The following is a 15,237-nucleotide window of genomic DNA, read 5'->3' as shown; positions in this document are numbered from 1 at the left end:
AGTGGCCGCCAAGACCACATAACACCGGCCTTCTCGGTAGTGGCGCCTGCCCTGTGGAACGCCCTCCCAGCAGATGTCAGGGCAATAAACAACTATTTTACTTTTAAAAGACAACTCTGAAGACGGCCCTGTTTAGGGAAGTTTTTAATGTCTGGTGCTGTATTGTTTTTAATATTTGGTTGGAAGCCATCCAGGGTGGCTGGGGAAGCCCAGCCAGATGGGCGGGGTATAAATAATAATAAATTATTATTATTATTATTATTATTACTATTACTGGCTGCAGGAAGCTGGCCAGCGTCGCAGAAGGCGGTCCCTGCTCTGCTCCGTGCAGAGTCCATGGGCCGGTTAAACAACCCCCATGGGCTGCTTGTGGCCCATGGGCCTTAGGTTGCTGACCCCTGTTCTAGCCCATAATACAAAGCTCTGGCTTCCTAGCTCCAAGTGCCTGTAGGCTTAGCTTTTCACAAGTTTGCTCAAGAAAGGAGACAACGTAGGTGGAGGGATGGGGGTAACCAGCCAGGCAAATCGCAGCAGACAAATATATCTCCACCCACTAGGCAAGGGGCAACATGGAAACATGGCCAGGTATACAGCAACACACAAAACTGAACTGAAACACAGTGAGGGGGGCAGCATGCTAGTCCTACTGCAGAACAGGACTTCTTGAGAACATAGGCAGGTTCCACTGCTAGTCAGTGTAGGAAATATGGAGCTAGGTAGACCAATGGTCTGACTTCAGACCAGCTTCCTAGGTACCTATAATGGTATTTGGATTTTGTTTGGTGCTTGGCTTAGCATCCCCATTTGAGTGGCTGTTGCCTTGCGGCCGATGCTGAGCTCCCATGTCTGGTTCGCATTCCTCGTGCCACCCCCTGCCATGAAAACCAATGCGTGCACAATCACTATGGGACTGTTAAATGGTGAGCTCAGCTGGACTTAATGGCTAGCAAATTCGCTGGTGACTGTAAGCTTAATATGTAGAATTATTGTGCGTATGAAAAATAAATGAAGTGCATGTTTCTATTTAGAAAAAAATGAATCGAGGGAGGCCTCAGCCTTGTTCTCTTTCGTTTTGGTTCATGCTATTTCAGCCTGCAGGAGAGGTCTCATGTACGCCTTCTACCATATGAAGAAACTCCAAAGCCATACGATTCTTCGCCTACAGAAATACAGAAGTCAAGGGGGAATACTCTGGCCAAACCTTCTCCCCAATATACTCATATGCAGGACCACTCAATCATAAGAGTCTCCATCTGCAATTTGAAAAGTATAGTCCAGAAACAGGATCGTCATCACTTTGGTGTTTTTAAGGACTCCAGTATCTCTGTAAAAGGAGGAACATGGGGTAATAATAATAATAATAATAATAATAATAATAATAATAATAATAATTTATTATTTATACCCTGCCCACTCTGGGCAGCTTCCAAAAAATATTAAAATACTGTAATACATCAAACATTAAAAGCTTCCCTAAACAGGGCAGCCTTCAGATGTCTTCTAAAAGTCTGGTAGTTGTTGTTCTCTTTGACATCTGGTGGGAGGGCGTTCCACAGGGCGGGTGCCACTACCAAGAAGGCCCTCTGCCTGGTTCCCTGTAACTTGGCTTCTCACAGTGAGGGAACTGCCAGAAGGCCCTCAGTGCTGGACCTCAGTGTCAGGGCAGAACGATGGGGGTAGAGATGCTCCTTCAGATATACTGGGCCAAGGCCGTTCAGGGCTTTAAAGGTCAGCACCAACACTTTGAATTGTGCTCGGAAACGTACTGGGAGCCAATGTAGGTCTTTCAAGACCGGTGTTATATGGTCTCGGCAGCCGCTCCCAGTCACCAGTCTGGCTGCCGCGTTCTGGATTAGTTGTAGTTTCCGGGTCACCTTCAAAGGTAGCCCCATGTAGAGCGCATTGCAGTAGTCCAAGCGGGAGATAACTAGAGCATGCACCACTCTGGTGAGACAGTCCGCAGGCAGATAGGGTCTCAAGCCTGCATACCAGATGGAGCTGGTAAACAGCTGCCCTGGACACAGAATTGACCTGTGCCTCCATGGACAGCTGTGAGTCCAAAATGACTCCCAGGCTTCGCACCTGGTCCTTCAGGGGCACAGTTACCCCATTCATAAGGTTTTAATTAGGTACGGTAAAGGTAAAGGGTAAGGTAAAGGTAAAGAAGGCTAAGAAGGAACAGCATTCTCCAATGTGGTGCCGTCTAGATGTTTTGGACTACAACTTCCAACCACCCTGACCATTGGTCAAGATGCCTGGGGCTGATGGGAGTTGGAGTCCGAAACGTCTGAATGGCACCAGGTTGGGGAACGATGAGAGAAAATGTTCGGCACGGCTGGTTCTGTGCAGAATGAGGCAGAGGCACGCATCGCTTGGCAGCATGTGTGGGGCGTCATCAGAGGGTGGCAAATGTATTCCGCAAGGCAAGAGGCCCTTTGGGATTTTCCACCTCATGTGCCGAGTTCTACGCAATCGCTGGAGATGCAGACAAGAAGAGGAAGAAGGAGCATCGCAAATGAAAGCTAAAATGAAAACAAGAGTCATTACCACACTGAAAAAAGTTAGTCTTTAGCCAGTGCTGGGAAGTGTTTGATACCATGATCTAATCAGGGTTCAAAGTTACTCATTAGCAACCCAGGGGTCATTTGGTGTGTGTGTGTGTGTAACTGAAACGAATCAAGTACAGTGGTACATCGGGTTACAAATGCGTCAGGTTACATACGCTTCAGGTTACAGACTCCGCTAACCCAGAAATAGTACCTCAGGTTAAAAACTTTGCCTCAGGATGAGAACAGAAATCATGCAGCGGCAGCACAGCAGCAGCAGGTGCTTCAGGTTAAGAACGGACCTCCAGAACGAATTAAGTTCTTAACCCGAGGTACCACTGTATATGAAGAGAAAGAATTATATCAAGTGTTAGTAGACCAATCAAAACAAATTGATTTGACAAACAGGTCCACTGGGTTTAATAGTCTTATGCTGAGTAGTTACATAGTTGGACGCAGTGCCATAACTAACCACAACTGCTCCTGGTATGCACCATAGAGTGTGTCCTTTCCCCATATCACTATTTCTAGAAATCGGTGCTATTTTTCTAGAAAAAGAGGTGCCGGAACTCACCATGAACCCTGCCCAGGTTCTCTTAGAATGGCAACGGCGCCCAACTGAGAGGTGCCGGAAACAAGTTCCGGCTGAAGAAAAGCCCTGTTACAAACTATAATCAAACCCAAATTGTGATTTTTTCCCTTGGCAGCAGACAGCCACTTTGTTAACATATTCAGTTATTTTCTTTCCACAAGTGATAGGTTGATGGTTCAATTGCTAGAGGATGATGAGACTCTTGATGAGACCCAGGTTTCTGGGTGGGAGTTGATCACGGTGAGGCTTTGCCAAATGTGCCTTCCTCTTAGCTCATTTCTCCTTTTCACCCTGAGTTTGTGCTTCTTCAAAGTCCACAACACCTTTGGTAAAGGCTGTTTTCCAGTTGGAGCGCTCGCATGCCAGTGTTTGCCAGTTATCAGTCCTTATACTACATTTTTTTTTAGGTTTGCCTTGAGAGCGACTTTAAACTTCTTTTGTTGTCCACCAGCATTTCGCTTTCCACTCTTAAGTTGGGAATAGAGTAGCTGCTTTGGAAGACAATAATCGGGGATCCGAACAGCATGAATCCAAACCCTGATTAGATCACTAAATTAAGAAGTGAAACAATCTCACCCTACAGTCGAAGGTCAAAAAGCTGTTGAAGAAAAGGCACTTGGTGGCTTCTGAACCCAAATCCTATACAGTGGTACCTCTGGTTACATATGCTTCAGGTTCCATACGCTTCAGGTTACAGACTCTGCTAACCCAGAAATAGTGCTTCAGGTTAAGAACTTTGCTTCAGGATGAGAACAGAAATCGTGCTCCGGTGGTGTGGCGGCAGCAGGAGGCCCCATTGGCTAAAGTGGTGCTTCAGGTTAAGAACAGTTTCAGGTTAAGAACGGACCTCCAGAACGAATTAAGTACTTAACCCGAGGTACCACTGTATAGGCTTTCATAACTCCACCAATAAGCAAATACCTTTTGTCTCAGATGCTAGGTAACATGTATAGTACATAACTTTCTTTTGCCTAATAAATATTATCCACTGGCCATGTCATATTTGTGTGTGTGTGCTATTGAGGGTTATTCATTTGTTTTCTTAGCAGTGTGGTGATAAACCCATAACAAAGGAAATGCCCTTTGCCCATTGCTGGAAACTGCAGGAAAGAAGAATGCACTAATGCTTGGATCTGCCTTGTGAGTTTTCTACGAGCATCTGGTCAGCCACTGTGAGAACAGGATGCTGGACTCGATGGGTTATTGGCGTGATCCAGAAGGCTCTTCTTTATGTCCTTATAGAGCAGTTCTGTTGATGATAAGGAATTTGGCTGCTGGGCTATGGCAGAGAGAAGACAGAAGATAGCTCAGATCGCTGGTGAACATTGGGGAGCAGGGAAGAGCCATTAACCCCCAGCAGAGCAAGGACACTTCCTGTAGGGAAAACATTGGGTTGCTGGGGACTTTTTAAAGTTATTTCATGACAGGCAAATAGAGCAGAGCTGAGGATAAGCTCACTTGGCTCAGCTAAAGGGCAGGGATAGGTCAATTGCAAGCTAGAGTTCTCTGCATAGAAACTAGCATAATACTGGACTACTTCAGCCAAGAGGAATGTGCAAAATTATATAAGGCTTTGTTGCCTACACTAATTTATTTTTTAAAAAAATGCTGCGCCAAACCTTGCTAAACAAAACTCACTGAGAAGAGAGAGGGGTCTAGGTGGACAAGGTGGCAGTTTCTAATATAAAGGGGACCCTTGACTGTTAGGTCCAGTAGCGGACGACTCTGGGGTTGCAGCGCTCATCTCGCTTTGCTGGCCAAGGGAGCTGGTGTTTGTCCGCAGACAGCTTCCGGGTCATGTGGCCAGCAGGACTAAGCCGCTTCTGGCGAACCAGAGCAGTGCGTGGAAACGACATTTACCTTCCCGCCAGAGCGGTACCTATTTATCTACTTGCACTTTGACGTGCTTTCGAACTGCTAGGTTGGCAGGAGCAGGGACCAGGCAACGGGAGCTCACCCCGTCGCGGGGATTCGAACCGCCGACCTGATCGGCAAGCCCTAGGCTCTGTGGTTTAACCCACAGCACCACCAGTTTCTAATACAGTGGTACCTCGGGTTAAGTACTTAATTCGTTCCGGAGGTCCGTTCTTAACCTGAAACTGTTCTTAACCTGAAGCACCACTTTAGCCAATGGGGCCTCCCGCTGCCGGAGCACGATTTCTGTTCTCATCCTGAAGCAAAGTTCTTAACCCGAGGTACTACTTCTGGGTTAGCGGAGTCTGTAACCTGAAGCGTCTGTAACCCGAGGTACTACTGTATAGTGATATCCAAAAGTGAGATGGCATATTGGCAGATAAAAAAGAAGTGACATTGCTTGTATAATATTGTATTGTTAGCAGGACAGTCTCAAGCAAAGATGGGCTCTCCCAAGCCCACATTTTCCCAGCAATTTCGCATTCCTGTCTCAGTGACATTTATGCTGGCTTGGACATGTCCACAGAATGGAGGATGGCAGGATCCCCAAGGACGTGCTCCATGGGAAGCTGGCATCAGGCGCCAAAGGTGTCTGCAAACATGAAGGTTGGCAACATCAAGCCAGCTATGTGGGAATCCCTTGCAGACGACCACAGTGCCTGGAGACAGACAGACAGACAGGTTGTGTACCCACAGCAGTGACCAGAGGAGGAATTGTTAAGGTGTGAAACCTAAGACGCTGGCAAGTTAGCAATGTCATGTGACTTTAAGTAGTCAAGCTCGTTAAGTTGTTAAGTTGCTCAGTATATAAAGAGTGTTTGTTTTCTCTGCCTGTGGGGCGTGAAGCAAAAATGTCTGAAAGCTCCGGAGGTGTTTCTGTTATCTTTCTGCAATAAACCTGTCTTTGGAAAGACAGGCTTCCCTGTGTCGTTATTTCTTTGCTGCTGAGACTTTGAAGCTTGTACTGCAACAAGAATCTCTGCACTGGACTTAATTAATGCTCTGCAAAGAGAACTGTTGCTGGTGGCGCAGCGGAAGCGTTTACTGGACCAGTACACAGACTCTCTTAGGAATGACCGCTGGGAGGAGCCCAGAGAGAAGAAACACCATGTTGCATCAGCAGCAACACAACCGGACGCCTTCATCTGCCCCAGCTGCAACAAAACATGTCTTTTCTGTAACAGTCTCTACATCCACAGCAGGCACCGTAACTCTCCAACAGTTTGACTTAACTCCCAAAGGTGTACTCTTCCATTATGTCCGAAGAAAGATAGCTGCTGACAATAGTGAACAAACGAGAGATTCCCCTGTAGATTTTTTTTTAGGTACTATCTACAATATATTGTGCTTGTGGCAGTAAAGCCTCTAACAGTGATTGGCTGAGTGAAGCAGATTATTCCTCAGAGAACACATTTGCAGACCAGCTTCTGTGAGGGAAGAGGAAATTGTTGGTTTGGCTGGGATTGAAAACTCACATGCAGACAAGCTAAGAATTGAAAAGAGGTCCTGAATGTCCAGAGACTAAGGATAGGAATCCTAGAGGCAGGTAAGCTTAATGGACTGTGCAGACTAAGCTAATGGATTGAGAGAGAGCATGATAGAAGGATAGGTGGTTTGGGAGAAAGGGCAAGCAACTTGGTGGGGGGGGACATCATAGCAATGAAGGTCAGGGGAGAAAGACAAGAATGCTAGGAAGTCTGACAAGTAGTTAAAGGAAGCAGTTGCTAGACCTATCGTCTAGACCCTAACAGGGGAATTCTGGCTTCTATTGTTGAAGAAGTATTATGACATAATAAGGCAAAGGGAAGCAGCTGGGGGCTGAAAAGCTGTGGAAGAGAGCCTGAGTTGCAAATGCTTATTTAAGAACAGGAGAAGAGTCCAGCTGGATGAGGCCAGTGGCCCATGCGGTCCAGCACCCTGTTCTCACTGTGGTCAACTAGATACTTAAGGGAAACCCACAAGCAAGTGATGACCACAAGAGCTCTCTCCCACTTGTGATCCCCAGCAGCTGATGTTTGGATGCCCTAGTGCAGGGGTGTCCAATGGGTCGATCTACCTGTCAATTGCGGGGTGTACCTGGTCGATCTTCTCCCCCCAAAAAAGCTCAACAACTTTGGCTGATCCTCCCCCAAAACTCTGGTCAATCCAATGGGTAGATCACTGCCAGTTTATTTATAGTGGGAGTAGATCACAGTCTCTTGGAAGTTGGACACCCCTGCCCTAGTGCATTGAAGGCTGAAGGTAGAACGTGGGCATGAGAATTAGTACCCACTGATGATATTATCCTCTGTGAATTTGTCCCAAGTTGACGGCTATCGCTTCATCTTGGGGGAACAGATTCCATAGTTTGAATAATATCTTCTGTGTAAACAAACGGGCTGGTTCCTTGGCTATGGGCTTCTTGTTTCACAGTAATCTAGTCCTTCTTGTCCCTTGACTTCTGGGTTGTGGCACTGCTCTGAAGAAAGTCAATATATTCATGTACCGTATATTGATTCCCCCCCCCCCGAAAGTTTCTCCATATCACCACCACCATGACGATCGGAGATTTGATTTCAGCAAGGAGCATGATGTGTCTGTGAAACCTGCCTGTGGAGATACATGGTGCCTCCCTCCATTTATTTATTTCATAAAATTTATATACCCCACTTGAGCATGAAGCTCATGCTATTATAATGATTTTAAGCTATTGGCAGTGGCCACTACTTGACTGAGAACCCAGTACTGGGACACCAGTTGTAGCAGACAGGTAACTGGGTGGGGTGGAAATGGGGGTGGGAGGAGGCAGAGAAGATGGGTAGGTGGAGAAGGAGAACTGGACCCCATCATGCCCTTCGTTGCGAATGTGGCAGGAAACGCAATGTTCACTGCAGCATCTATAGCTAGAAAACCACTTCATGTCTTATGTTTTTGAATGGCTTTTCCTAGCTTCAGTCAATCTCAGTGCCAATTGTGGGGCACCCACAGTGGGCATGTTTGAGCACCCAGCACAGCTCCATCATTTCCAAAGCCAGCCAGACATTTGGTGGAAAGATGCCCAATTTCTGACCACCCCCAGCGAGAACCTTTAAAAACAAATTACGATGTTTCAATATCCTATAGCAACTTTCAGAACCACAATTTTAGTATGAGACTTCGTCCTCATCGAGCCTTTCGGAAGTGGCAGAAGAAGAAAATGGTTCTTATCAGATCAGAAATGTGTTACAATAATGTTCACGCCTCGTGTTTTGCCTGTTGTTTGTTTTTTATCTCTTTCAACATTAAGCTGGCCTGCAACCTTAGGCTGCATTTACACTCCACAGTTTGTTGTGAGTTTCCATTGCCAGTTTTTAATCCGTGTTCACATGCTGGATGAACTACATTATCCTGTAGTTTGTTGTAAGATGCGACTGTTGGATGTATTGCTTCTCAAAACAGCCTCACTCAATTGGAGTCCTTAAGCCACCTGTCTCTGGCCAAGTGTGAACACCTTTGCCTAGGGGCAACCCAGTCAGATGGATGACATATAAATAAATAAATTTATTATTATTATTATTATTATTATTATTATTATTATTATTATTGAATTTGTATACCGCCCTATACAAATGCAGGTCTCAGGGCAGTTCTCAACACAAAATCACAATATGAAAACACAGAATAAATACAGTGGTACCTCGGGTTAAGTACTTAATTCGTTCCGGAGATCCATTCTTAAACTGAAACTGTTCTTAACCTAAAGCACCACTTTAGCCAATGGGGCCTCCCGCTGCCGGAGCACGATTTCTGTTCTCATCCTCAAGCAAAGTTCTTAACCTGAGGTACTATTTCTGGGTTAGCGGAGTCTGTAACCTGAAGCGTACGTAGCCTGAAGTGTCTGTAACCCGAGGTACCACTGTAATAAAAACAAAAACAACCCAATTGTCCCTGCCCCCTTCCCCAACACATTTTAAAAGGGCATTGGGTTTAAACAAAGGCCTGGTTAAAGGGAAACGTTTTTGCCTGGTGCCTAAAAATATATAATAACGGCACCAGGAGAACCTCAGATGGGCAGCCACTGCAGAAAAGGCCCATTCTCATATTGCCACTCTCCAGACCTCTCGTTGAGGAGGCAAACGAAGGAGGGCCTCAGAAGATGATCCCAGGCAGGTTCATATGGAGAGAGGCAGACCTTGAGGTACAGTGGTACCTCGGGTTACATACACTTCAGGTTACAGACTCCGCTAACCCAGAAATAGTACCTGAGGTTAAGAACTTTGCTTCAGGATGAGAACAGAAATTGGGTGGCAGCAGCAGGAGGCCCCATTAGCTAAAGTGGTGCTTCAGGTTAAGAACAGTTTCAGGTTAAGAACAGACCTCCGGAATGAATTAAGTACTTAACCCGAGGTACCACTGTATTACGGTCCTGAGCCATTTAAGGCTTTATGTCAAAAACAGCACTTTAAATTGGGCCCTATATTATTATAGGGTAAAGACATCCCTGTAGGAAACAACTTCACTGTACGGCGGTAATGGGAACACAGCCCTACAGTGAAAAGCAGGGTATAAATACCACCCCTCTAAAATACATGCATGAACAAGACATAATATGAACTGTGAAACAGCCCTGGTGCTTTCCAAAGGATAGGGGTGGGTGTGTAAATAATCTGAGCCAACGTGGTCCAAGTTTGGATGGGGAACAATATGAATTACAAGATGAGCTCTCATTATTCAAACTCACACCCAGCTGTATTTTAGGCCTTCTAAATCAGCAAAAGCTAAATTATTGCACTGACATCTCTGGGCCGGCAGCCAAATAAAACTTTCAAAAACGAAAGTTCAGCTGATGCCCAGACAAATAATAATCGGGTTAGGGTTAAATCCATTCTGTTTCAAGCAAGAAAACAAACAGGGGGAAAAATGTGGGAAATGTTCCATGCAGACATGCCTGAAGTCAGGCAGTCAAGCAGACACAGCATCAAAAAATATACACTTAAGGTGGCAACAGAACCATCACACATCACCATGCAAACCAACAAGTAAACAGAGTGCAGTGACTGACAGAGAGAGAGAGATGTGCTGATGTTTCTTTCTCCCTGTATCCAGAAAACAAGGAAGTCTGTTGAGTTTGTTGTCTTCGGCTATCACCAGTGACACAAGTTTTCCAATTAAATACAGTGGTACCTCGAGTTACAAATGCCTCAGGTTACAAACTCTGCTAACCTGGAAGTGTTACCTTGAGTTGAGAACTTTGCCCCAGGATGAGAACGAAAATCGTGTGCCAGCGGCACAGCAGCAGCAAGAGGCCCCGTTAGCAAAAGCATGCTTCTAGTTAAGAACAGTTTCAGGTTAAGAACGGACCTCCAGAATGAATTAAGTTCGTAACTAGAGGCACCACTCTAGTTCAAAATAACTTCATCTTTCCCCACACTCCATCCCAAGGTGGGTGGGGGAACCCTGTAGGAAAGGAAATGTGTTGTTGTTGTTGTTTTACTATTATCATTACAGTGGTACCTCAGGTTAAGAACTTAATTCGTTCTGGAGGTCCGTTCTTAACCTGAAACTGTTCTTAACCTGAAGCACCACTTTAGCTAATGGGGCCTCCTGCTGCTGCCGCTGCGTGGCACGATTTCTGTTCTCATCCTGAAGCAAAGTTCTTAACCAGAGGTAATATTTCTGGGTTAGTGGAGTCTGTAACCTGAAGCATATGTAACCTGAAGCGTATGTAACCCATGGTATCACTGTATTAGGATAGTATTTATAATCCACCCTTTACCAAAAGGTACTGAGGGTGAATATATACAGTCTCTAAACCAAATTGAACGTTAAGGTTAAAACAGCATAGAACAAAGATACAGACTTCAGTTACAGATAGAGCCAGCAGCAGCAACAGAATTGTATTCTATTTATTTGTAAAAGTATTTATATACCACAACAGTGGTACCTCAGGTTACATACGCTTCAGGTTACAGACTCCGCTAACCCAGAAATATTACCTCGGGTTAAGAACTTTGCTTCAGGATGAGAACAGAAATTGTGCTCCGGCGGCACGGCAGCAGCAGGAGGCCCCATTAGCTAAAGTGGTGCTTCAGGTTAAGAACAGTTTCAGGTTAAGAATGGACCTCTGGAACGAATTAAGTACTTAACCTGAGGTACCACTGTACTTTCTTTGATTTGTCTGTCATCTTGCAATATCCACTAGACCATGAGTTCTTGTGTTATGAGAAAGGAAGGAAAACTCTTCCGTATCAGGGACTGGACATTGGAGGAGGAATGGTGGAGACCACCTCCCACTTCTCTTGGACCTTCCCGAGAACAGGAGGACAGTACATACCTCATGTTACGTTTGCTTCATGATATGTTTTTTCAGGTTGCATCCCGCAGCGACCCGGAAGTACTGGAAAGGGTTACTTCCGGGATTCACTGCTTGCAAATACACGCAAAGTGACGTCACACGCATGCACAGAAGCGGCGAATCGCAACCCGCGTGTGCGCAGACGCCCCGTGCGGGTTGCATTCTGCTCATGTTGCGAACGGGCCTCTGGAATGGATCCCATTCGCAAGCAGATGTACTACTGTATAGATTTAGAACAGTGGTTTGCAGAAGGTCATCGTTCAGAGGCTACAGAGTGGAGAAGCTGGGAAATATTGGGAGAGGGGCAGGAGGAGAAAGAAGCACCAGGGGAGAGACAGCTGACAGTCGTGTCTTTAGAAAGCATTCCTGACCTCCCAGGACCAGGACCAGGCGGGCATTGAGAGTAGGAGAACGGAAAGCTCAGAGGCAGAAAGCACAGATCAGCTGATGCAGGAATGATATGGAATAGGAGAGGCGGAGCGGGTGGGACTTTACTTGGAGCAACACCATTATCAAAGAGGCAACATCCTATGTCCCTCTCTGTGAATATTAACCATAGTAAGAGCTTCCTGTTTTCTCGTTACTGGCAGCCTGCCATGAGGGAGGGAGGAGGATCAGACAGCCATGCAGAATTTTACAAACTCCTATCACGTCAACTTCTTCCTCGCCTAACTAAAAAGTCCCAATCTGCAACTTTACCTTGCAGGAGAGCTTCTCCATCCCATTTATCGTTGTGGTTGGGTAGTAAATTAAAATAACAGGAACGGTAGTAATAAAGGATGGGGAAAGGTTTCTAAGTGGTTTGTGATGTAATAACCAATTGTTATGAAAGAGCTCTCCCACCGGTTATCTTGACTGACATTGCAAGTCCTAGCGTCAATCAAACACACACGGCAGCGCCGGATTTCCCTCATTCAAGAACCCCAGACAGTGTTGCCTTCTTTTGCAAATTGGCAAAAACCGTAGGCATGGGGTACCATGGGGAGAAGCAGATAGGCCACCACTAAGCTAAACAGATTATCTTTCCTCCGGGATTAGGCTTTGGCGTGTTAGAAAACTGCCAACAAGTGCGCCGAAAACCAAACAAAGCATGCTGTGCAACGTTGTTCTGCCTTAAAACACCATCTGCCATTTTCTAAGTGCACGGCAGAAACGTATCATTATGACACTCAGCTTCCACAACAAATCTAGAAAGCCAAGAACACAACAACAAACAAAAAGAATGGTGCGTTATTTTGTTTGTTTTCCTCACTAGAAGGGATCTGCATCCATTTAAGTCCTCTGGACTTGGTGGAACCTAACCAAAGGACCTCAAAGGACCTAGCAGGAGAAATCTCATTCTATTTGAGAAGAAAGGGACAGTGGCATTGCTTCTGCTCCACACAATTCTACACTATGGTCGTAAGGCTAGTGGCATAGCGTGGGTTGCCAGTGCCCTGGGCTGCGCAGAGGGAGGAGGATGGAAGGAAACGGAGTACGCATGCACATTCAACTGCCTAACGGCATCCATGTCACCCAGCTGCAAAGATAAGAAAAGAGTTGTTCTGCTGTCTGGAGAAGTCACTTTCTGGTTCGCATGGAGAAGCCATTTTCAATGGAGCCCAGCGACGGAAGCCACAGGTGTTGAAATTTTGCAGCCCCTAACAATTTTGCACCCGGGGCAACTGCCCCTGTGGCCCCCTCTCACACTACACAACTGCATAAGGCCCTTCAGCATACAAGTGCCCTCTCAGGACTAAAGACTGTGTACCAGTACATACTCAAGCATTTCCTCCTGAGGAGTTTCAATGGGGCCAAAATGTATAGCACGCAGGATGTACTGATGTTCCACGGTCGTTTACCCCCCTCCCCATTCCACCTCTAACTAAACACAAGCCCAGCAGCCCAATCCTAGGCTTGGTTACATGGAGGTAATGTTCCACTGCGTTCAGTGTAGCTGCTTACCAAATAAGTCTGCATAGAATATGCATATATACTCTGAAGTAAGTCCACCCTGTTCAGTGGGGTTGACTCCCTAGTAAGTGTGTTTTGGGTTGCAGCCTTAATGCATCCAGTCTTGTAATATGCAAGGCCTATTGAAGCAGCGCTGCACAGTGCTCAAAGCATAGCTTCCCTTCCCCCCACAGCCATATGAACACTCGATAGCCTTTTGAATCTGAACTCAAGCGTCAGCTAGCATTTCTAGGTGAGAAGTAATTACATGCAATTATGTAAGCAGCAAACCCCGTGTAAGAAGTCTTGCTCTCAGAAACACACAGTGTTAGTTTACTAAACCCTCGTTCAACAGCCAGAGGCAGAAGCTGACAACCAGGACTGGCCCAAGACATTTTGCCGCATGAGGCAAAACAGAAGATGCTGCCATCCCACTGCCTCCTTCTCCTTCTCCACTGCCTCCCGCCCCCAACTATCTGAGGCAACTACAGGCAGCCCAGGGCAGAGAGGAGCAGGCAGGGGGGGGCAGAGGCAGCGGCAGCGGAGGATGAGGCAAGCAACACTGAAATATACTTGGAGTCGAGAGTGGATTTCGTGCTCTTTATTCAGCTCATAGTGGTGAGGAGGAATGGAAATTCCCCCAGAATGTCTGCCTTATATACATTATTTACACAATGGGCCCCACATGATTGGCTAATTCCGGGATTCTCCTGTAGGCCAATCAGGTTGCAGATTCCCTTCCACCTGGAGCTGGATTGGGTGGCTCCTGCAGACCAATCATTCCGCTGCATTGTTCTAGGACCAATCAGACTGCTGCATTCTGAATCCTATTGTTCTAGGACCAATCAGACTGCTACATTCTGAATCCTATTCAACTCAGTACATAACAAGCACAAACCTGCTGTTCCCAGCTGCCGCCCGAGACAACTGCCTCACCAAGCCTGATGGGTGGGCTGGCCCTGTTGACAACAGTAAGTTGTTGTGAGCCACGGTGAGGATGAGGAGATTTCACCCCTCCCATATCCAAGAATCTGCTGATGTTCTCTGCTGATTCTCCAGAGAGGAGGGGCGGTTTCTGCTCTCTACTTATTCCGCTCCAGCCTCACATCAAAGTGTCGGAGAGAGAGAGAGACTGAGTGTTAGAGAGAGATCATGTGTAGAGATAAGGTTGCTGCTAAGAGCAGCTGCAGACACTTAGTGCAGTTCAGCATTTTTCGTTTAGACCTCATTTAGCTCTGTATATAGTTGTGTATTATAGTTGTAGATAGAATAAAGAAAATATTCTACAGAGCTGCTCTCCGAGTCATTTATGCTCTGCTATACTCTGCTGTGCGACGACTGTCTTCTTGCGGAAGTGAATCCGGTGCTCACAACTCTAAGCTGTGAGTCCACAACACTTTGACCTGTTCCTGTGCAGAAGGTGGTCTATGGAAGTGCTACCCCAGCTCGCCTGGCCCAGTCGGGGCTGAAGTGGATGAGTCCAGTTGGTGGCACTGGCTCAAGGGCGATGCTGACAGAGAGACACATCAGGGCAGATTTCACATGCATTTTTATCAGGCTGATTGTGGTTGGTGATTTGCATGTGTGAAGGATGCTCCAATTATTTACTGCAAATAGAACTTTCACCTCACCTGATTTCAGACCCTCCAAGTGTCCCTATTTTCCAGGGACGTCCCTGATTTACAGAAGCCGTCCCAGGTTCTGATTTGATCCCAGAATGTCCCACGTTTCCTTAAAGGTACAGGTAAAGGGACCCCTGACCACTAGGTCCAGTCGTGACTGACTCTGGGGTTGTGGCGCTCATCTCGCTTTATTGGCCGAGGGAGCCGGCGTACAGCTTCCGGGTCATGTGGCCAGCACGACTAAGCCGCTTCTGGCGAACCAGAGCAGCGCACGGAAACACCATTTACCTTCCCGCCGGAGCGGTACCTATATATCTA

This window comes from Podarcis filfolensis (genome assembly GCF_964270895.1).
Source record: "Podarcis filfolensis genome assembly, chromosome: 1".
NCBI lineage: Eukaryota > Metazoa > Chordata > Lepidosauria > Squamata > Lacertidae > Podarcis > Podarcis filfolensis.
Note: the sequence above shows the minus strand (reverse complement) of the source record.